This window comes from Ovis aries, chromosome 17 (assembly GCF_016772045.2).
Source record: "Ovis aries strain OAR_USU_Benz2616 breed Rambouillet chromosome 17, ARS-UI_Ramb_v3.0, whole genome shotgun sequence".
In the NCBI taxonomy this organism is placed as follows: domain Eukaryota; kingdom Metazoa; phylum Chordata; class Mammalia; order Artiodactyla; family Bovidae; genus Ovis; species Ovis aries.
The window spans coordinates 59,894,721-59,917,611 of record NC_056070.1 but is presented as its reverse complement, the minus strand read 5'-3'; the positions used below and the strand labels follow the sequence as shown (position 1 = coordinate 59,917,611).

The following is a 22,891-nucleotide window of genomic DNA, read 5'->3' as shown; positions in this document are numbered from 1 at the left end:
CTTAATTCTAATTCTTCTGTTTTCACTCTAGGCAAGGATTGAATTGTCTACTATTCCCACACCTGTGGCCATGCTTTCAGGGCTTTCTTACTTGAAGAAGATGCTTATTTATATATAGAAAATATGGAGACAAAAGTCAGAAACTTCATTCTAATCCCGCCTTTCCTATTTACTTCTCATATGGCCTTGGACAAGGCACTTGGCCTCTTACTTTTGTTATTTCTAAATTGTGCCATTATTTGTAATACAAGCAACACCGTGTTTCCTTGATACTTAACAGTTTATGAATCATCCTCATAGTCCTTATTCTAAGCCAACTTCCCAGCCAGTGGGTTGAAGATCATAAATACACGTTCAGCACATCAACGTTCTGTCAAATTTGGAGCCCCTGTAAAAAATAATTTTTAATTTTTTATTTTTTAAGGAAGCAAGTTTGGGCAGAGGGGTGGGAATGGGTGTTAAGATTTCCTGGGCTACTCAAGAGTATTTGCTTGTTCATTCATTCAACAAACATTGTGTAATTGCTTGTAATGTGCTCGCTCCTGTACTATGATTTGAGGATAAAAGAAGACATTATTATCATTACTCTCGGGAGTTTCTTTGTCGAATGGGAAAGATGTACATGGAAACATTTAATATCCTGGAGTGGTAGCAGGTAGTCTGATTGAGGCATGTGGGGGGTGGGAAGTGGAGGAGTGAATACTTAATCCTGCTTGCAAGGCTGGGGGTTAGGGGTGGTGTTTAGAAGAGGTTTTAAGACAACGGTATCCTTGAATTCATCATCAATGATATGAGTTCACTGAATCAAGATGTGGTTGATGGGCATGATGGGGTCAGAAAGAGAGCTTAAAGCTTCCCTGGTGGCTCAGATGGTAAAGAATCTGCCTCCAATGCAGGAGACCCAGGTTCGATCCCTGGGTTGGGAAGATCCCCTGGAGGAGGGCATGGCAACCTGCCCCAGTATTCTTGCCTGGAGAATTCCGTGGACAGAAGAGCCTGCTGGGCTACAGTCTTTGGGGTCACAAAGAGCTGGACACGACTGAGTGACTTCCACTTTCACTTTCATCGAATGTTTAAAGTCTTATAGGCAGGATCCATTATGGCATCTTCAAGATACTCCAAGAACCCTAAGAAACAGTATATGAGAACAGGAGATGAAGTCAGAGTAGTCAGTGGGGCAGAGCTGGAGAACCCTGGGCTCCCTAATAAGGGACCTATCTCTTCTGAGGGCAATGGAGGGCTTCACATGGGCAGGCCACGTGGGGGCCGCAGTTGTGTTTCTCAGTGATGAGATCTGGTAGTGACCCAGTTTGGGTTCTCCAAAATGCAGAGCCTGAGGCAAGGATTTGGGTGAACGGGATTTCTTTGACATGTGAACCCAGGAAGCACTGGGAGGGGTGGGGAAGTGAGTCAGGATAGGAGAGAAAGCCAAGGAAAGGTGCCCTACTGGGCAAATGAGGTTCCATGCCTCCAAGCCTTTGAGAGACATTGTGGACATCTCAGGCTTTTCCACGGTGGGTGAGGAAGCTGGGTGTTTATCCATCAGCTCCTCCCATCACAGGATGTGGGATGCTCCTGGGATATCCACTCCCTGGCAGTTCCTGTATGCCCCTCCTGGGCTGAGCATACTCTAAGTCAGAGAACACTCTTGGACAGAGTGACAGGATGGTTCAGGCAGGAAGCCAGGTATGAGGACTGTCACTGAAGCTTCAGGTAGTTTCTTCTTCTTTTTTTTTTTTAGAGTAATCAATCAAAGAAGTTTATTTGTTTATTTCTTTATACTTTTTATTGAGAGCACCGCTTTTTAAAAATTGAAGTATAGTTGATTTCCAATGTTGTGTTAGCTTCAAGTGTAAAGCAGTGACTCTATCATAAGTATGTGTGTGTATCCGTTTATAGATCTTTTTCCCTTTATAGATTACTACAAGATATTGAGTATAGTTTCGTGTGCTATATAGTAGGTCCTGTTGGTTATCTATTTTATATATAGTCGCGTGTATCTGTTAATCCCAAACTCCTAATTTATCCTTTCCCCCCTTTCCCCTTTGGTAACCATAAGTTTGTTTTCTATGTCTATGAGTATATTTCAGTTTTGTAAATAAGTTCCTTTCTATCATTTTTTTAGATTCCACATAGAAGCAATATCACCTGATGTGTGTCTTTCTCTCTCTGACTTACCTCACCTAGTACAATGGTCTCTCTGTCCACCCACATTGCTGCAGATGGCATTATTTCACCCTTTTCCATGGCTGCATAATATTTCATTGTATATATACGCCACATCTTCTTCATCTGTTCATCTATTGATGGACCTCAAGGTTCTTTCCATGCCTTGGCTATTGTAAATAGTGCTGCAATGAAAATTGGGGTGCATGTATCCTTTTGAATTATAGTCTTCTCTGGCTGTAAACCCAGGAGTGGGATCACTGGACCATATGGTAAGTGTACTTTTAGTTTTCTAAGGAATCTCCATACTGTGAAAAGAAACATGAAATCCAGATGGCGTCATCTGAGTATCAGGATCCAGTCATGCCGAAAGGCAGACAGCTCTGCTTCTAGACGTTTTTTATGTGAATCAAGACATTATTTTTATTTCCTTAAGTCTATTTGAGTTGAATTTCTCTCCCTTGCAAACATAAAAACCCCAATTAATAATGTCTTTGGGGGCATAGTAGGATCTCTTTATCTAGGGACTAGGCATCTAAGATACTAGGATATTGAACCATCCAAATAATAATAACTAAAACCTCAGCAATGACCTATTGAAGGCTTTCATATAGCACATAACTAACTACATCCAGAGGCACTATTATCAATCCCATTTTATAGATAGATAAATCGAGGCTCAGAAAGGTTAAGCAACTTGCCCAAAGTCACACAGCTGGTGAGCAACTAGCAACCACCTTTTCTCTGTCTCTTGTCTCTGCCTTGTCAACGTCAGCTTCCCACAGTTCCTGCCTGAAGCATCGGAAGTCCCCTACTGAATAGACTGAGATGAGTTGAACTTTGCTAAACACTCATGGAGCATCTGTACTGTCACTTCGTTACCAAGGTGTTAGCGGAGGTCAACAAACAGACAAGAGAAAGGTCGTGCTCTTGCTCAGAGCCTTTAGCTCTTCTCCCCTCCCAGCCAGTCTGCTAGCGTGCCAGCGTGGCTGGGAAAATGGCCTGTCACCAGATACTCTGTTCATCTCCGGGTTTCTGTATACAATCTTATTTCCTGTCCTGATTGGAACCTCCATTAGGGGGGCCTAACAAAGTCTGCCCTATAAAGTATATACACATAAACGCTGTCTCCAGAGCCCCCAGAATCTAGACTATCAAGTATACTTATCCAAGTATCTCCAAAAGCTTTGAAACATTAATCCTATTTCCTCCTAAATTCTGTATAACCTCATGCAAAAAGCAGAGAAAGAGCCCTGGTCTTGTGGCTTTTGGAGATGAAAGATTTTGATAGCACTGAGTGGTGCCCAGCCACTGAAAGTCTAACAGCCATTTAACGGAGCTGCTGCACCTGATAGATAAAGTTAAATACCAGGGAGTGTCCTCAATCTGACACTGAAATCAGAGATATTAAAACCATTTAAATATTACAAAAAATTCTGAGTCCATCCAGTGTTAAAGGTCTGCTAATAGTTTTAAGGGCTGCTTAGCACAGGGAACTCTGCTTAGTTCTCTGTGATCACCCAAACGGGAGAAGAATTTGATAAAGAATAAATAAATGTGTTGGGCTTCCCAGGTGGCCCAGTGGTAAAGAACTCACCTGCCAGTGCAGGAGACACAAGAGACACGGGAGGAAGGGATGGCAACCCATTCCAGTATTTTTAGCAGGAGAATCCCATGGACAGAGGAGCCTGGTGGGCTACAGTCCATGAGGTCACAGAGAGTCGGACACGACTGAAGGAGCTTAACACACACACTTGCAAATACATGAGTAGGTACAACTAAATCACTTTGCTGTCTACCTGAAACTAACACATTTTAAATCAACTATATTCCGATATAAAATAAAAATGAAAAACAAACCAAAACCAAAGTCAAAGAAAGCCCACTCTGCTTCTATGCCTCAGTTTGGTTTTAGCTGTTTTCTGAACTCTGCTCAAGCAAGAAGAAAGGTGGAGTGTGGAAAGGGTGTACCTCTGTAAAAGTGGGGATGTAGCGATGAACTGGGAGCCAGCTGGTCTCTCGTAGGAGGCTGCAGGGTCTTCTGAGACCTAGAGACTGAATAAAGGGGCCGGGATTTCCCCCATGTTTGTTCTCAGGACAAGGGCAACCAGAGGGGGAAAAAATACAGAAGAGGGTTTAGATGATTCAGAAGCCCAAATTAAAGTCTCATCTATGCCACTGGTTGGTCTTGAACAAGTTCTTCTCTTTCTTTGAGCCTCAGTTTCCTCCTCTGCTATAAACAAATTGGACTGGTAGCTCCAAACGGCCATTGTTGAACCCCCATGTTAGAATCACCAGGGCCAAAGACATCAAAACGCGGTTTCCCAAGCACTAGCCCGATGGAATCAGAATCTGCCGCCCAAGGGCTGCTGCTGCTGCTGCTAAGTCGCTTCAGTCGTGTCCGACTCTGTGCAACCCCATAGACGGCAGCCCACCAGGCTCCCCCGTCCCTGGGATTCTCCAGGCAAGAACACTGGAGTGGGTTGCCATTTCCTTCTCCAATGCATGAAAGCGAAAAGTGAAAGTGAAGTCACTCAGTCGTGTCCGACCCTTAGCGACCGCATGGACTGCAGCCTACCAGGCTCCTCCATCCATGGGATTTTCCAGGCAAGAGTACTGGGGTGGGGGTGCCATTGCCTTCTCCGGCCCAAGTGCTATGAACCTATATTTTTAGCAGGGTTCTTCAGGTGATTCTGAGTCAAAGTCAAGTATGGAAATCACCTGAGTAGCTCGGCCCGTGGTCCCTCCCAGCTTTAGCATTCTCCACAGAGTCGGACACGACTGAAGCGACTTAGCAGCAGCAGCAGCAGCAGCAGCAGGATGTTTTGGGGACAGATGTCTGGGTGTTCTGTTCTCTTTTGGAAGAGAGACAGGGGTTCTTGGGGGCCCTGAGTGAAACAACCCGACCAGCTTTCTCAAACCAGCCACATGGGAAATAAGCTGGAGGATCTAGAGACTTCGGGTCTATCATTTAAAGAAGAACTCAAGGACTTCCCTGGTGGTCCAGTGGTTAAGAATCTACTTGCCAATGCATGGGATATGACTTCCGTCCCTAATTGGGGAAGAGTCCACATGCTGTGGGGCAGCTAAGCCTATGGCACTGCCACTACCAAGCCCGTGCTCTAGAACACGCGCTCCACAATGAGAAGACTGCACAGGACAAGCAGAGTAGCCCCTGATCGCCGCAACTAGAGAAAACCCCCTACGCAGCAACGAAGACCCAGCGCAACCAAAAATTAAGAAAAAACAAACTAAGCTCCATTTGTAGATTAGCTAGACAAAGGCATTAGATGTCAATACTTATTGGGCACTTACTCTGGGCTACACACTTCACATGGATTACTCTTTTCAAACTCCCCATCCTAGAAGTTAGATGCTATTATTAACCTCCTTATATTACATTTGAGGGGATGAAGGCTGAGTCATTCCCTCCAAATTCCAGAGCTAAGAACTGTGGCAACTATAATCACAAACCCAAATAGTCTAATTCCTGATGCTGAGCATCTCATAACCATGCCCTCCGGTTGCTACTGCTGTCACGACCACTTGTGATTGATTTAACATCTGCCCTGGTGGCTCAGACGGTAAAGAATCCACCTGCAGTGCAGGAGACCTGAGTTCAATCCCTGGATCAGGAAGATCCCCCGGAGAAGGAAACAGCCACCCACTCCAGTATTCTTGCCTGGAGAATTCCATGGACAGAGGAGCCTAGTAGCTAAAATCCATGGGGTGGCAAAGAGTCGGACATGACTGAGCGACTAACACTTTGACATGTGCCTGAAATCTTGCAAAGTCTTTATGCTTATTGACTGTTTATGAAAACCTTGTTGATACTGGTTTTTTCTTTTCCCATTTTAAGGATTAAGAAATTAAGACTAAGAGTGCTTTTCTTAATTGTACCCAGACTTACATAGAAGTTGGCCTTAAATATATACACTTGGCGGAGAAAGTCCACCCATAACATAAACGTCGAGAGGGATGCATGTACGTATGTGTGTTTGGGTCTGTAGCCTGATTACCAAACAACCCTTTGTGTTTAAAGGGATGGACTTTGCATTGTCCAGAACAGTTGAGAGGGTTCAGACTCCAGTCTTTAATTCCCTTTTTGTAAGAAGTGTTGTCCAAATAAAATAAACAGAACTTGTAATGGCTCATTGTGTTGCTGGCCTGAGCCATCTCACAGGTCCGGCCTCTGTCATCCCATCTGGAAGCTGCCCCTTCACTAAAAGGAGCTGGGAACATTAGCAGTGGAATATATATTTTTTTAATTATAGAAAGGGATTGTTTAGACTGATCTCAGGACCATAACATGGAATCATAGAGCAGCAGGTTGAGACTGATTTTGCTAGACAAGAAAGGACTGATTTCATGATGGTTTTGGTGACTGCTTCTCCATCACTTTTAACATTAACGCTGAGATAAATGGTGGAGTGGGAAGTAGTGGGGTTTGATCACTCTTGGCTTCAGTTTACCATGACCAGACCTCATGTCAGGTTTGTTTAGTGTGCCACAAACCTTTGTTTTGGTGCAAAGACTGAAAATGGGGGACAGGAAAGTGTGCTGGGCTGAGTTCGGGCTTTTGTTCTCTCTGCAAACAGAAGGTAGGTGACTGCTTGCCACGTTGGAAGTCTCAGTCTGTCCATCTGTACAAGAGGATGACTGGGTGGGAAGATTCCCAAAGTCAGGCTGTTTTTGGCTGGAGACCTGGGAGTGCAGTAAATGCAGCCACAGTCATCACACCTGGTTTGCAGGCAGATGCAGTCGAGTGCCTAGAGTACAGGACATGGATTTAAAAACCTGTCTCCAGCCTGGATGGTAGGGAAGTTTAGGGGAGAATGGATACATGTAAATGCATGGCTGAGTCCTTTTGCTGTCTTCCTGAAACTATCACTGCATTGTTAATTGGCTATATTCCAAAATAAAATAAAAAGTTAAGGTAGTAAAAAAAAAAAAAAAAGCAACTTGCCTGTGCCACCATCCAGCTGGATGACCTTGGACAAGTCCTTTACCTCCCTGAGCTGTTTCCTCAGGGCATGGGGCTTACAGAAAGAAATTTTTCAAAGTACGACCAGAATACTTTCTGGATGAACAAACCCTGGGGCGCTTGTTAACAACTCAAATCCCTGGATCCCATCCCAGATCTGCTGAATCTGAATCTCTTAGAGGGGAGAGGGGAGGAAGGGGACATGCATTTCAGCAAAGACCCCAAGGTGATTCTTCAGCACATTGACATCAGATAATGTGTTAAAGTGCCTCACAATTTTTGACTGAAGGCTCCAGGCATGATTGATGACTTTTATGAACTCATGCTCTAAAAAAGTCACCTACTTGGCTCCATTGAGCAGTGTCTTATTGCACCTGTAGATTTTTTCTTTATTTATGAATATATGTTAAACTCCGTTTACTGAACACTTATCCTGTACCAAATTTAACGTATAGAGCCTCACTTATTTTTACAAGCACCTTAGGAACTAAGGACTATTTACTTATTTACTTAAATATTTTTTTTATTTGTATTTTTTATTTATTTGACTGTGCCAAGTCTTAGTTGCAGCATGCAAACTCTTAGTCGTGGCATGTGGGACCTAGTTCCCTGACCAGGGATAGAAGCCAGGTCCCCAGCATTGGGAGCTCAGGATCTTAGCCACTGGACCACCAGAGAAGTACCAGAACTAAGGACTATTTAAAGTAAGGAAAGTGACCTTCAAGGAGATTAAAAAGCTTGTTTGGGATTGTGCCCTATGTAAGATATGGAGCTGGATGTGAACCCAGATGCATCTGACTCCAAAGCCTATTTAATAGGCAACCTCCTGCTCTTTCTTAACCAGGGCTACCATGATGAAATTCTCCAGGGGTGGGGGGCACTGTTCATGTAGAAAATAACACAAACGGTGCCCTCCGTCCCCCAGAGTTCTGAATCAAGGTTGTCCTGCAACCCTCTATTTCTCTTCTCTGCAGCCTTCCCTCATCTTCTTTCAGTATTAGCTAAAATCTCCTTACTTCTGGCTAGAATAATCCAGTCCTAAGTGATGACATTTTTATTTTCTACTCCATCTTCACATATGACATTAGCAACTGTCATGCTTGTGGGGATGGACTGAGAGTTATCCCTACCTCCCTCCCACTCCCACATTTTTTCCGTTGTAATTCTTTTGTTCCAGTTATCTATGGCTGCATAACAAACTGCCCAAAACTCAGTAGCTTGAAAACAAAATTTGTTACATTTTTAAAAGGTTTTGCAGATTGGGAATGTGGGCAGGGCTTAGCTGGGTAATTCTTCTGTCCCTTGCAGCATTCACAGAAGTCACTTGGGGTGGTCTAGAGCAGAGGTCAGGAAACTATGGCCTGCAGACCCAATCCAGCCTGGAAACTGTCTTTGTAAATAAAGTTTTATTGGAACACAGCCATGCTCATTCTTTTTTTTTTTTTTCCTTTTCAGATTTCACACTTTAATTTCTATTTTTCCAGGTTCAAAGGTAAAATGTCCTTATAAAGATCAAATAAAATACATATGTAAAACAGAGATAATGAAATTGTTGCACATGATCTTCATCTGGAAAATCTGCAGAAATAGTCTTTGTTTAAAGCTTTGAGAGCATTCTTTCAGAGAATTTTCTTTGGGGATACACACTTTTATTTCAATGAAATAGAGAGACAATACTAAAAATATATTTATTATTCTACATGTATTTTTCTAATTCGCAGGCTTACAACATTTGCAGGGTGTACTTTTTACTTAGCAATAAGCTCTGGACATATTTTAGGTCAACATATATATTTGTACATCGTTTTATGGATCACTCACTTTTCAGTAAGATTGCTTCCAAGTTTAGGATTTTTTTTTCTGTTCACAAGTTATATATCATGCCCATTCTTGCATATACTGTCTATGACGGCCTTCATGCTATGAGTGGAGCAGGAACAACAGATGCTGGATGGCCTGCAGAGCCTTCAGTGTTTGATATCTGGCATTTTGTAGAGAAAGTGTTCTGATCTCTGATCTGGAGGGGCAGAGCAGGGGGTGTCCAAAACAGGTTCACTCATTTCTCTGGGGCCTTGCAGGGTCTGGCTGGCAGAGCAGCTCAGCCAGAATTGCTCAATGAACTACCTACAGGTGGTTTCTCCCCCAACATAGAGAAATGAACTGCTTCCATGGCCGCTAAGGCATAGAAAGAATGTTCCAAGGGCTCCAAGTATAACTCAGAAGGCCTCCTATGACCTAGTCTCGGAAATCTGAGAACATCCTTTGTGCCAGATTCTATTGATCAGAAAGTTTACTAGAACCAGTACAGATTCCAAGGAAAGGAACTAGTCACCTCTCAGTGAGAAGGGTAGCAAATAATTTATGACCATCTTGAATCCACCACACCTCATTTTTGAAAAGCTTTTCTAAAACACCTGCATCTCCTTTCTCGCCTTCCTTGGTAGCTCAGATGGTAACGTGTCTGCCTGCAATGCGGGAGACCCGGGTTGGATCCCTGGGTCAGGAAAGATCCCTGGGACGGGAAGATCCCCTGGAGAAGGAACTGGCAACCCACTCCAGTATTCTTGCCTGGAAAATCCCATGGATGGAGGAGCCTGGAGGGTTACAGTCAACGGGGTTGCAAAGAATTGGACATGACTGAGCGACTAACACTTTTACTTTCTTGACTTGGACGATAATGATCACAGTTGAAATATTCCTTTGTTGCTTAAATATATAGGAGACACTTGAGTGGGACAAGGGTCAGCGTTTATTTAATAAACATTCACTGCACTCCTAGGAAGCTCTATACACTCCACTAGGTATTAAGGACACGGCAGCGACAGAAAAACGAGGCCTATATCCTCATGGTGCTCACAGTGTAGCGAACATAGATCAAAAGATGCAGGAGGTACTGGAAAGTAAGTCGGATGTGTTCTGACTCCTCCTTTGACTAAATTTCTGAATCCACCTTCACTTATTTTTCTAATCCATTCTTTTTTTTCCCCCTAAAAGTGAAATAAGAAAAAAGAGTTATGGTTAACTGAAAGTTCAGTGAGTCAGAGCTCTGCTTCCATACTTTTTCGTTTTTTATAGTGTTTAGTGTAGGTGATCTTTTGTCATTTGTATACGTGATAGTTTTACTGACAACCTTCATTTCATTGGTATTTCTTTCTTTTTTTTAATCCACAAACATGTTTATGGCACCACTGTTTATAATACCCCAAAGATACCTAAATGTCTATCAGATATAATCTATTAAATAAATGAACAGTAAGTTCTACACAACAGAATGCTATACAAATAATACATCTATATTTAAGGGCAAAGGAAAATATATCCATTCTATATGAAATGAGAAAAGGTTACTAAACAGAGTATATTATGTGATCCATTGTTTATTAACAAAATACTGGAATGTATAGAAAAAAAGTCTCTCTCTCTCTATATATACATGAATTTAAAAAGTTTTTAATTGAAGTAGAATTTTTATATATGTTACAGGTGTACCAGACTGTGATTCACAATTTTTAAAGGTTATACTCCTTTTATATTTTTCTAAAAATATGGGATGTATTCCCTGTGTTCTTCAGTGCATCTTTGTAGCTTGTACTGTACATAAGAATCTGTGCCTCTTAGCCCTTCTCCCCTATATCGCCCCTACCCTCTTCCTTCTCACTGGTAATCACTGGTTTGCTCTGCATATCAACCGCAGATTTTCTTTTTTCTAATTCTGCCACAAGGGTTCTAAACCGTCACCCTTTGTGTTCTAAGTACCGTGGTGGTGATGACCAGAATCCCATCTCTCACTGCCCCTCAATTGAATTCAGACACAGTGGTGGTTCAGTCCTGATGGTGCCCCTTCACGGCTGCACGTGCAAATGCCTCTTGGGAATCTGGAATGAGAAGGATGGATTCTGAATCTCCCTCCAAGAGTCTACTTGATGCTGTGCATGTGTTCACTGGTCTGTCTCTAACATGGAGGATTCTCCTTGTACCTGTTAGTTTGGCCCACAGGAATTTCCTAACAGTCTTGACCTGTTGGCCCCTTGGGAGCTGATGCTCAATCCATGTCACATCCTGGTGCCTCAGTGGCCGGGGGTCTCTGGAAGAATAGAAGCTTTATTAGTTCTTTTCCCACATCTATCACATTTCCATCAAATCTCTTCCCGCCTTGGACCTTTCATTGTTGGGTATCAATGGCTTCATTGTAGTGAGAGACTCTCATTACCTGTAAGTTTCTTTCTGCTCACCTTTCTTTTTTCCCCTTAATTCTGGAAGTGGAGGTTTCTTTGTGTGTGTGTGTGTGTGTGTGTGTGTTTTAGTGAACCTACCTGTATGTCCATTGATCTATTTTCATTGATTATGTCATGCCTAGGAGGTAGTATCAATATTTTTTTTGGAGGGGGGAGTAAATAGAATCTTTAAAGAAACCATTTTATTGAGGTGTAATTGATATACCGAAAGCTGTGCCTATATAATATAAACAACTTGATGATATTGGAGGTAAGTAAGTATATGCCCGTGACACCATCTCTACCTGTATAACATAAACCTATCCATCACTACAAAAGTTCTTTCCTTCCTTCCCTCCTCCCTCCCTCGTTCTTTCCTTGATTGTTCGTAAGGTAATGACATAAGACCTACTGTCTTAGCAAATTTTCAAGTATGCAATTCAGCATCGTGAACTATGGGCACTGAGCTGTACGCAAAACTCTAGGATGTATTCATCTTGCATAACCGAACCTTTGCACCCTTTGACCAGCTCCTCTCTGTTTCTGCTGAGCCCCCGGCAGCCACTGTTCTACCCCTTTTCTATGAGATTCCTCATAGAAGTGATATCATACTCTATTTGTCTTTCTGTTTGGCTTATTTCACTTTGTGTCATGTCCTCCAGATTTGCCCATGTTGTCACAAATGGCAGACTTTCCTTCCTTTTTTAAGGCTGAATAATATTCTTATGTGTGTACACACCACATTTTCTTTATCCATTCACCAGCTGATGGACCTTTAGGCTGCTTTCATGTGGTTTGCTGTTGTGAATAACGCTGTAAGGAATGCAGATATGGCTTAGAGATCCTGATTCCAGTTTCTTTGGATAAATACCTAAGAGTGGAATTGCTGGCTCATATGGCAGTTCTGTGCTTAATTATTTGAGGCACTTCCATACTGTTTTCCGCTTGATTGGTAGCTTCACCAAATTCCATTCCCATCAACAGCATACAAGGGTTCTCTCTCTCCACATTCTTACCAACACTTGCTAATTTTTGTTCTTGTTTTTTTTGATAATAGTCCTCCTAATAGGCCCAAGGTGATGTCTCCTTGTGGCTTTGATTTCCCTGCTGAGCATACTTTCCTGTGCCTTTTGGTCATCTACATGTATCTCCTTTTTGGGGAGAAATGTCTATTTGGTTCCTTTGCCAATTTTTGAATTGGGTTGTTTCTTTGCTGTTGAGTTGTAGGAGTTCCTTGTATATTTCAGACAGTAATCTTCTATCAGATCTACATTTGGCAAATATTTTCTCCCATTCCATAGCTTGTTTTTTTCACTTGATGATTTCCTTTGCTCTGCAGAAACTTTTGAGTTTGATGCCATTCCACTTGTTTATTTTTGCTTTTGCTGCCTATACGTCCAGTGAATAATTCTGTTAGGAGGTGACACTTCCCTTGAATCTTCTCCCTAAATTCTCATAACCTTTGTGTTAAAACCATGTGATGAGCTTATTTTCCAGAGTCAGGTAACATAGGGGTTAGTGCTGTCATTTACTCCGTGACTATGAGAAAGGTGTTCCATCTCTGAATATTTGTTTTCTGTAAAATGGGGGTGATAGTACTCAGCTCAAAGACTTACTGTGAGAATTAAGAAGGCTCATGGCACAGAGAAAGCATTCAATAAACATAATCAATAATTATTATTTACTACCGCCCTTCCTAATTTTCAGAAAAGGTCACAGAGGCTCAGAAAGATGAAGTTACAAACTCAAGGTCATATAGCTTATGAGAACAGAGCCAAGATTTTAGCACAGCTCGAGGCTTGATTTTATTTTTTTTATACAACTTAAGAAAATGTGTTTATTTATTTTTGGTGGCACTGGGTCCTCATTGCTGTGGGAGGTGGGACTCCTCTTAGCTGTGCGTGGGCTTCTCATTGTGGTGGCTTCTTCTGTGACAACGCACGGGCCTCTAGAGCACGGGCTCAGTAGTTGTGGTACTCGGGCTTGGTTGCTGCACGGCGTGTGGGATCCTCTCGGACCAGGGATCAAACCCGTGTCCCCTGCATTGGCTGGTGGATTCTTATCCACTACGCCACCAGAGAAGTCCAAAATAAATATTTTTATTTGGCTGTGCTTGGTCCTAGTTGCAACACCCGGGATTTTCAATCTAGTTCCCTGACCAGGGATCAAACTCGGGTTCCCTGCATTGACAATGTGGAGTCCTAGCCACTGGACCACCTGGCAAGCCCCAGGCTGGGGGCTTTAGTATGTGTTCTTTCTGAAGGTTCTATCAACGCCTCTGTGTGTGTGTGTGTGTGTGTGTGTGTGTGTGTGTGTGTGTGTGTTAGTCGCTTAGTCGTGTCCGACTCTTTGTGACCCCATACTAACGCCTATCGCCCACTGGTGCACACATGGCCCTTGGTGTGCGCAGAACAAATCATGGTAGAGGCAACATCACTCCTGCTTTTCTTTTTCTTCTCATTTCCTGTTGGGCGAGTATCTTTTCCCTCTAGATGACCTTTCCTTTCGGTGATTCTTCTAACATGGAGCAAAACACACACACACGAGCAAGCTAAACAGGGTCCACATTTGCAATCAAGAAAACACTTCACAGATGTCTTCAACTTGGAAAGAGCACAACAATCAAAACAGATAAACAATCCCTGGCTAATATTGCCCAAGACTTGGAAAGCCCGAATGCCTTCTGGAAAACCAGGGTGGACTGGCCCAGGATTGTTCCTGTCCACAAGAGTAACTCCACATGAGCGGTCTCAGCTGGGTCTGGAGACCCTCTCTTCAGTTTCCACATATGTGTGACTGTGGGTGGGAGCTGGGAACATTTCAACTCACAAAATCTGGCAGTTGTATTTTTTTGACATGTGCGTGGTTGACAGAATTAATTGTGAATAACTGGAGACCGCTGACCTCATCTGGGGAGGTAATGGCATGAAAGAACTGAGTTGAGCAGCCTGGGGTTCCATTTGCAAAATGTGTTTTTTACCCTCTTTGAATTCAAACCGAACGCAAATAGAAGGAACTAGTGCAGATGAAAAGAAACCTACCATTTCATATGCCTTTAGCTCTGACTTCAGACTTCCACTTTCATCTCTTGAACTCCTTCTCACCCATTGCCTTGTTAGTCCTTAAAGCACACTGTTGATTTTGACAGTGAGAAAAGCAAGGTCCTAGGATAGATTGCTTTAAAGCATTGCAAAGTAGTGATGTGGCTGGACCTAGAATCTGTCATACAGAGTGAAGTAAATCAGAAAGGGAAAAACAAATATCGTATATTAATGCATATATATGGAATCTAGGAAGATGGTGCTGATGAACCTATTTGCAGGGCAGGAATACAGACACAGAGAAAAGACTTGTGGACACAGTGGTGGAAGGAGGGGATGGAACAATTTGAGAGAGTAGAATTGATATTTGGAGAAGACAATGGCACCCCACTCCAGTACTCTTGCCTGGAAAATCCCATGGATGGAGGAGCCTGGTGGGCTGCAGTCCATGGGGTCGCTACGAGTCAGACATGACTGAGTGACTTCACTTTCACTTTTCACTTTCATGCATTGGAGAAGGAAATGGCAACCCACTCCAGTGTTCTTGCCTGGAGAATCCCAGGGATGGCGGAGCCTGGTGGGCTGCTGTCTATGGGGTCGCACGGAGTCAGACACGACTGAAGCGACTTAGCAGCAGCAGCAGCAGCAGCACTGATATATATTTGCTACCATGTGTAAAATAGATAGCTAATGGGAAGCTGCTGTAAAACACAGGGAGCTCTGCTCAGTGCTCTGTGATGACTTAGAGGGATGGGAGGCAGCCTGGGTGAGGCTCAAGGGGGAGGGGATATATGCATACATATAGTAGAGCAGAAACTAACACAATATTGTAGAGCAATTATACTCTAATTAAAAATAAATTAATGGGTTATTCCTCAATACAAAACAGAAAGTTAAAAAATAAAGTATATGGGAGAAAAGAATTAAAAAGATATATATATATATATATATATATATATATATATATATATATATAAAATCATAAAATAAAACATTGCAGAAAAAATATCTTCCCAAATGCTTTGCACACAGAGCAATATTAAACACTTAGTTCCCTGACCAGGGATTGAACCTGTGTCCCTGCAGTGAAAGCATGGAGTCTTAACCAGGGGACCATCAAAGAAGTCCCAGGATTGTTGGGATGTTTGATATGAGTTATGTAAAATTCTTGGTCTTCCCTAGTGGTTCAGACAGTAAAGAATCCACCTGCAATGAAGGAGACCTGGATTTGATCCCTGGGTTGGGAAGATCTCCCAACCTGGAGAAGGGGTTGGTAACCAGTATTCTTGCCTGGGAAGATCCCATGGACAGAGGAGCCTGGTGGGCTACAGTCTGCGGAGTCACAGAGAGTTGGACATGACTGAGTGACTGAGCATGCATGCATACAAACAGCTTCACAGTGAGTCTCTAGAATAATGCCTTCATTTTTTTCCCTGAAGATATCCCACAACCTAGATGGAGATTATAAGATACTTTCCTCTCTGTGAATAATTGCAGTCTACTTGGCTCAATGTACCAAGGTTTATGGTAGAGTGTTTAAGACAAAGCCAAGCTTGGGTTTCTTTGAAGGACAGCAAGGAGTAACTTACTGACTTTATTCCCATTTAGGATGGTTTAAAAACACACAAACGAATGTTCTCTTCCAAACATCAAATGACGGCTCCAAAAATACAGGCTGAAAAAAAAATCCCATCATCCAACTTTTTGGCCACAACAAACAACAGTTTACGAGAAACAATAGATTCAAGAGATGCGGCAGCATTCCTTAGCGTCTAATGTCAATTGACAATCAGCAGGAGAACCACAATAAACAAGCAGCAGCAGGCAGAGCAGAAAAGTTACAAACCCACACCATATGGTGGGGCTGCCACTGTTGTTGGCCAACGAATCACCTTCGGTCCCCCTGACCTCAAAGAGGACCAGGCACAGCCATGTGACTCTGAGATGGCATTGGCTCTGATGGAACCCCACCATCCCTCCAGCATCCCACTGCACACATTCATTACATATGGTCTTCTCAGTCCACTGGCATCTCAGCCATGAACTCTTCCCTCCAGATCCCCTAAACCACGTTGCCCAAACTTTGTTCTCATCCCAAGGGATGGTCCTTAACGAACTAGTTCCAAGGTCAAGGAAGACTCAAAATGCTGCCTACATCATCATCAGCAGGGACTCAGGTGCCTTCTAATTTCCTGTACTGTGAAACCTAGAGCATCACTTGCATTTGGGGCAGCGGGGAGAGGAAGACAGAAGAGAAACCCCCTCCTTCTAAGAAACTTCCTGGAAGTAAAATCATTCACTTAGATCACTGCTCAATTATAATGAACAAATAGGCCATTCTTTTAAAGTTTGTTGACCTAAACTAGGGCCCACGGCTTCTCCGGGTTATAGGAAGGCTGAAAGAAGTGGACTTTTACCTGGGACATAACTACACTATTAAAAGTTAGGACACTAAGACAGAGGATGAGAAGAGATGTTGGGATTGGGGTGGGGAGCATCTGGAACCCTGCTGTGCCAGCACGATCCACTTCTCATGAAACACTGGACGCAATAATGACTGATATTTAACATTCTTTGATTGCTTATTATGTATCAGGCACTACAGTGAGCACTCCGCATCTCTTACCTTGTGAGTCCTCAAAACTGATCAAGTTAGTACTCCTATTTTACAGATGAGGAAATCAAGCCTCAGAGAGGTTCAATGATTTTTCCAAAGACACCCAGCTGGAAATTAGTGCAGTTTTCTGCACTAGTTCAATTTCATCTTGACTTTGCAAACAAATGAGCAAAACTCATGCTCTTGACAGCATAGTATTAGTAGATCATTTTATAATTCAGCATCCCTGCACCAGGCTCTTATTCTGACTTTGCCTTAATATTTGCCTAGTGGACTTCTGTTCACCCATCAAGGCCTGTCATAAATGTCCCTTCTTTTGCTAAGTTTTCTTTGAACCCTCCAACCTCTGTAATATGACAACTTGATCATTCATCCTTTCAACTATCATCTGTGGAATCTTATGGATTAATCATTGTTCTAGGGGATATAAAAAAGGGGAAAATACATGATTATCTTCAATGTTTGTAGGTTTCTTAGAGCATCAAGAGCAATGCTGTTCCAATTGAACTTTCTTCAGTGATGGAAACATTCTATGTCCCTACTTGTCCAGTATGGTAGCCAATAGGTATTGAGACTGTTGAGTGCTTGAAGAGTGACTTATACAACTAAAGAACTGAATTTTCAATTCTGTTTAATGTTGATTAATTTAATTTCAAATAAAAAAACTGACATGATTCAGCGATTGGAAGCTATTCAGCTGAAGAGCATGTTTCAGCTATTCAGCTATTGGTTTTCAAGTATGTTTGAAACAACTTTAGCATGTGAATCTGTACTTTCCAGCTATAATGATTATGACTCCTAAATATAAAATTTCCAGAATTTTTGATGAAAATTTAGCATCCAAATAAGAAGAGTTGTTAGTATAAAATATACCTTTTTTTTGAAATCTTAGGATGAAAAAAGAATGTAGACTATCTCATTGATAATGTTTATCTTGATCACATGATAAAATGACCATATTTTGGATGTATTGGGTTAAATAATATACTTAGTAGATTAATACATGTAGTGATATTAAATTAATTTCACAAGTTATTTTTAAAAATGTGACTGCTTGAGGGAATTCCCTGGTGGTCTAGTGATTTCACTGCCGGGACCTGGGTTCAGTCCCTGGTTGGGAGACTAAGATTTTGCAAGCTACACAGCATAGCCAAAATTTTTTTAAAGTCACTGCTCAAAAATTTAAAATGACAGATGTGGCATCCCTTAGATTCGTATCAGCTAGTGCTGGGCTGGAGTGTAGACCATTTTACAGGTCTGTTCCTTCTGCTGAAGAAGTATCATTTCTGAATTACCCCTGGTCTTAGCATGAACCTAGCACACACCAGCTCCTCATTTAATAACCATTGGAAGAGCAAAGAGCTATCTCGTTATAAGCCCAGTGAAATATTTTTTCTCTTTTTGGGTTTCACCACGGTCGCTGAAATCTTCCAATTCACGTGAGAGGATTCCCTAGCTATTTCACATTTGGTCAGTGATTCCATGGTTTATGACCTGAAATACTTTTCTTATATTGAGACAGTGTTAGGTCTCAGAATTGACATCAATCTAGAGATGAGAAAGTAAAGGATACTCTCATTGGCTTCATTCATTCATTCGACAAATAATCATGGAGCCTCTACTATCTGCCCAACACTGCCTTCAGAGGCTGAGGGTACAGCAGTAACGGAGCCAGACATGGTCTCCACCCTAGAGGGAGAACAAAGAAATAATAAGAAACATGTAGATCCTTCATTTAAGCAGCTGATCTACTGGATTTCTTTCCCCATGATCTTTCAGTTGTTTCTCTTAGTAAGACTCTTTTTCTTTTTTTTTTTTCTCCCTTCCAGGTGAGGTTAGGGAAATCCAAAGAAGAGATTTTGTGATGAAATCCTCCTTGTCACTCAGACAGGTTTCTGAAGGGACCTGGGAGAGGAAATCTCAAGCCAGACCCCAGGATGAGACCATCCCTCCAACGCTATGACGGCTTCTTCGTCTTCAGTTCTTGACAGATAGTTAAGATTAGTCAGCAGGAGGATTGACTGTGGTTCTTTAAAGTAGCATATAATTATAATGCTCGGTACTTAGGGGTTGTCTTTTATTTCAAGCTCTTTCAGCACAAGCATGTGATAAGTCCTCACTCCATAATCTTGGCAATTTTCACTACATTATTATTCTTTTTTTATGAAATTGTAAAATGACCTACTTGAACACCATTTTGAAGAAAGCCTTTGTATTAAAAAGCATTAATCTTCTCAATGTTCTTCTCTGTCCCTCCTGCTACGATCTACTTTTCTGAGCCTACTGTGTGCAACTTGAAAGCCAGGTTATGCATGCTTATATAGTGCCCCGTGTGCCCAGTCACTCAGTTGCGTCCACTCTTCACAGCCCCATGGACCGTAGCCTACCAGGCTCCTGTGTCCACGTGATTTTCCAGGCAAAAACACTGGAGTGGGTTGCCACTTCCTCTTCCAGGGGATCTTCTCCATCCAGGGATCGAACCCAGGTCTCTTGCATCTCCTGTATTGGCAGGTGGATTCTTTACCACTGTGCCACCTGGGAAGCCCCATGTGGTGCCCTATATATGCTTTTTCTGTTTTGGTTTAAGAGAAAAGATTGTTCCATTCTTCTACCCATTCACCGCTCTAGCCATAACGTGTTGAGTTAGTCAAGGACTTTTTAGGTCATGGGGAGCAGAATTTTACGTGACTTATACCCAGAACATGAAAGTATTGGAGGACATTGGTGGATATTAAAGAAAACAAGGGCACGGGTACATGGTAGATCTCACAAGGGCCTGGGACCAGGACCCTCGAAACTCCGGGTCCAAGATGATTCTTTTCATCTGCTGTGGTTCACAGGGCTTCTCATCTCGGTTTTCTATTTCTGTATATCAGCTTTCTCTTCTTTTCTCTCTGTTTTTTCCCTGTTTACTTTCACGTGGGCCAGACACGGCCACACTTGTCCCCGTGTACTACCGAGATGAAGCCCCAAATCTCAGTGCCTAACTCAATGAATGTTTATTTCTCTCTCCCGTCAGTCTTCTATGTATTTGGGGCGCCCTTCTCCATCTTTTTTGCTCTTGTCAAAGAGTACATGACCCCTAAGGTCATCACAGTGGAGGAAGAAAGGGCTAAAGAGTTGCATGCAGGATGTTTTTATTTTATTTTAATAAAAAAATTATTTAGTTGACGGCACTGGGCCTTAGTTGTGGCATATGGGATCTTTTGTTGTGGCGTGCAAACTCTTAGCTATGGCATGTAGGATCTAGTTCCCTGACCAGGGATTGAACCCAGGCCCCCTGCACTGGAAGTGCAGAATCTTAGCCACTGGTCCACCAGGGAAGTCCTCTGGAGGGTGTTTTTAAAGGTGGGGCTATCTCTGCCCACATTCCCATCAAGCAGAACCCAGTCAAGTGACCCCAGTCTCATGTCAAGGGCAGCTGGAAAATGTGGGAGAACTGGTGAATACCATTGCCTCTGACATACCGCCCTGGCGAAACGTAAGCCTCCTGAAAAAAAATACCCTCCATGCAACTCTTCAGCCCTTTCTTCCTCCACTGTGATGACCATAGGGGTCACATGCTCTTTCGCAAGAGCAAAATGTCAGGAAGGGACTTGACTGAGCCTTCTAGCGCTTGTCACATGCTAAACACAAATTAATGAAGACGGAAATGAATGATAGCTTACTATCTGGAACTTCCATTTCCTTCTTAGTTATGAGCTGTGTTGTAACATTCATTGTCATAACATTCACTGTGAACTCTGTCTTGTTAATTCCATTTTCAGTGTTATTAGGGTAGGGATGAATCTTGACATTCTTTTGGATCCACCCTTTAATATCATCCCAAGTTCCTTGTGGATGTCCTTCTCTTTGGAGGAATAACGACAACTGCATTTACCATAGTTCCCAGAAGGAAAACTGGTAACAAGACTTGAATGTTATTCTATTATGGTTTCTATTTTTCATTGCTTTAATGATTTTACTAGCACTCCCTAACATCGTTATCACATGCCAGAATTAGATTCCTTGCCTCCCTCTTATGCTTTCTCTCCCCAATCCACTTCCTTAATCTTCTGAAACTTTTCAGGCCTTGAGTCAATGACCCTGAAGATCCTAGAATCCAGATACAAGGATTTCTAGCTATCTTAAAAAAAATCCTACAAGTTACTTTTTCTAGGCTAGTTTGTGGGGCGTCTATAAGACTATGGCTTTATATGTCAGAATCTGTTTATTTGGTCATGAACTCTATCCTCCAGATTTTGACCTTGGTCCCAAGAAGGTGTGGAGATAAAGTATAAATGTCTCCATAAGGGCTCAATACTCCTACTACAAAGTTCAGACCACAGATCCTAGAGCCTTGTTCTCCAAGCTCTCTTCAGTGAGAGTTCTGTAAGAGGTCAAAAAGTATTTCAGCAGGAAGAATTTCCTGGTGAAAGAAATCTGGGGGAAAAATGCTTAGTATGTCCTCCTTTGGGGAATTTGCAATATAAAGTATAATATTAAAGGCGCTGAGAAGGTCTGCACATACACAAATGAAAAAAGCAAGCAAACATATTTAATTTTGTTTTGCTTAGTTTATCCTGACTTATTCAACCGTGGATCTCTTTTTCATGCACTATGTGTTAACATCTTGTGGACTTAGAATCCTTTTGAGCATAGTTTTGGAAACTCTGCTTTCACCTATGTGATTTCCAATTCTTATGTCCGTTGCGCAAACTTTTCCATATGTCAGAATTAAGGCGCAGGGAAGGGAAGGAGCTTATGCACAGTAACTGAAACTCATGAGTTACATAGCTGGAATTTGAGCTCTTGCCTGATGGATTGGAAGCCCCCCCTTTTTTCCCCTCTCTCTATCTTATAGTATTCCCAAGGTATGGTGAGTTGCCTGGAATTCATTTTAATTGTTTGATAAAAATAATTTGTAATTAATCGTTGATTGCCTGTCAGTGAATGCTATTCTAGAGAACTTGAAGACAGTTTATTCTCAGCTCCAACAGTCTGCTTTGCATTATCAATTTGTTAAGAAACTCTCTCTCTCTTTTTTTGTGTGTAGAACTGTGCAAAAAGCAACTTCCATCCAGACTGTCTGAATTATCCAAAAATTCTGAACTGATGGCATCCAAATGAATAAGACTTTACAGAGCTGCACTGGCAGAGTTGATTGGATTTGTCAGCTTTCCTGTGGACGCGAAGTCCTGGGTGGCTTGACTGTAAGTACGTTGGAACATAAATAATCGCCAAGTTTTCAGGTGAATTCCACAGAGTCCATGGGAAAAGAAAAACTCTGGCTATGTGTTTGGGAATCTATAAACTATCGGAGAAAATCCAGCACAAAATCCCAAAGTGGGAACTCAGGGATGAGGGTGTTTGGGGGGGAAAAACACACACACACACACACAAATTTTTTTTTTTCCCCAAAGCTAAATTACTTTCCAGCAACCAGTGCTAAGTTTTAACAGCCAAGAAGGGTCAGGGTAATGAACTTTCTAAGAGTTCGTGGACACTAGGCATTCAATAAACTCCCCAAACTCCAAAATGCTAGAGGGTCAGAAAGCAAGGAAAACATGTTTTTATAACAAAAAAGATGACGTCTTGGATCGATTTATTTATTTATTTCGCACAAAGGGTTTTTTTTTTTTTTTTTTTACAGTGTTCTGTCTCTTGGCTTCTTGATCTCTTCCTCGTCTATGTCAGGGGAGGGTGAGAGTTGGGGCAAAGGCCTTGCAGACTAGACTTGGATCCTTCTCGTGTATATTTTCCAGAGAATTCGTGCTGGTGATGAAAGGTCTGACCCAGGAATTTGAAGTTCATCAGAGGGGTGTGGGGCGGGCGGGGGGAAGCCAAGAGGCCTCCCCACCCCAGCTTCCGTCTGCCCCTGTTGGCTGGC

General features: G+C 42.3%; 1 long non-coding RNA gene across 10 annotated transcripts in view; it reads left to right on the top strand.

Annotated features, from left to right (window-relative positions):
• Nucleotides 1-22,891, top strand: part of LOC121816955 (uncharacterized) — a 345,801-nt gene that overhangs the window by 247,235 nt on the left and 75,675 nt on the right. For all 10 annotated transcript variants that reach the window (XR_009596891.1, XR_009596890.1, XR_009596884.1 and 7 more), the window contains one exon: nt 22,058-22,214. This is a non-coding gene — a long non-coding RNA (uncharacterized LOC121816955). The remainder of the gene's footprint in view (nt 1-22,057; nt 22,215-22,891) is intronic.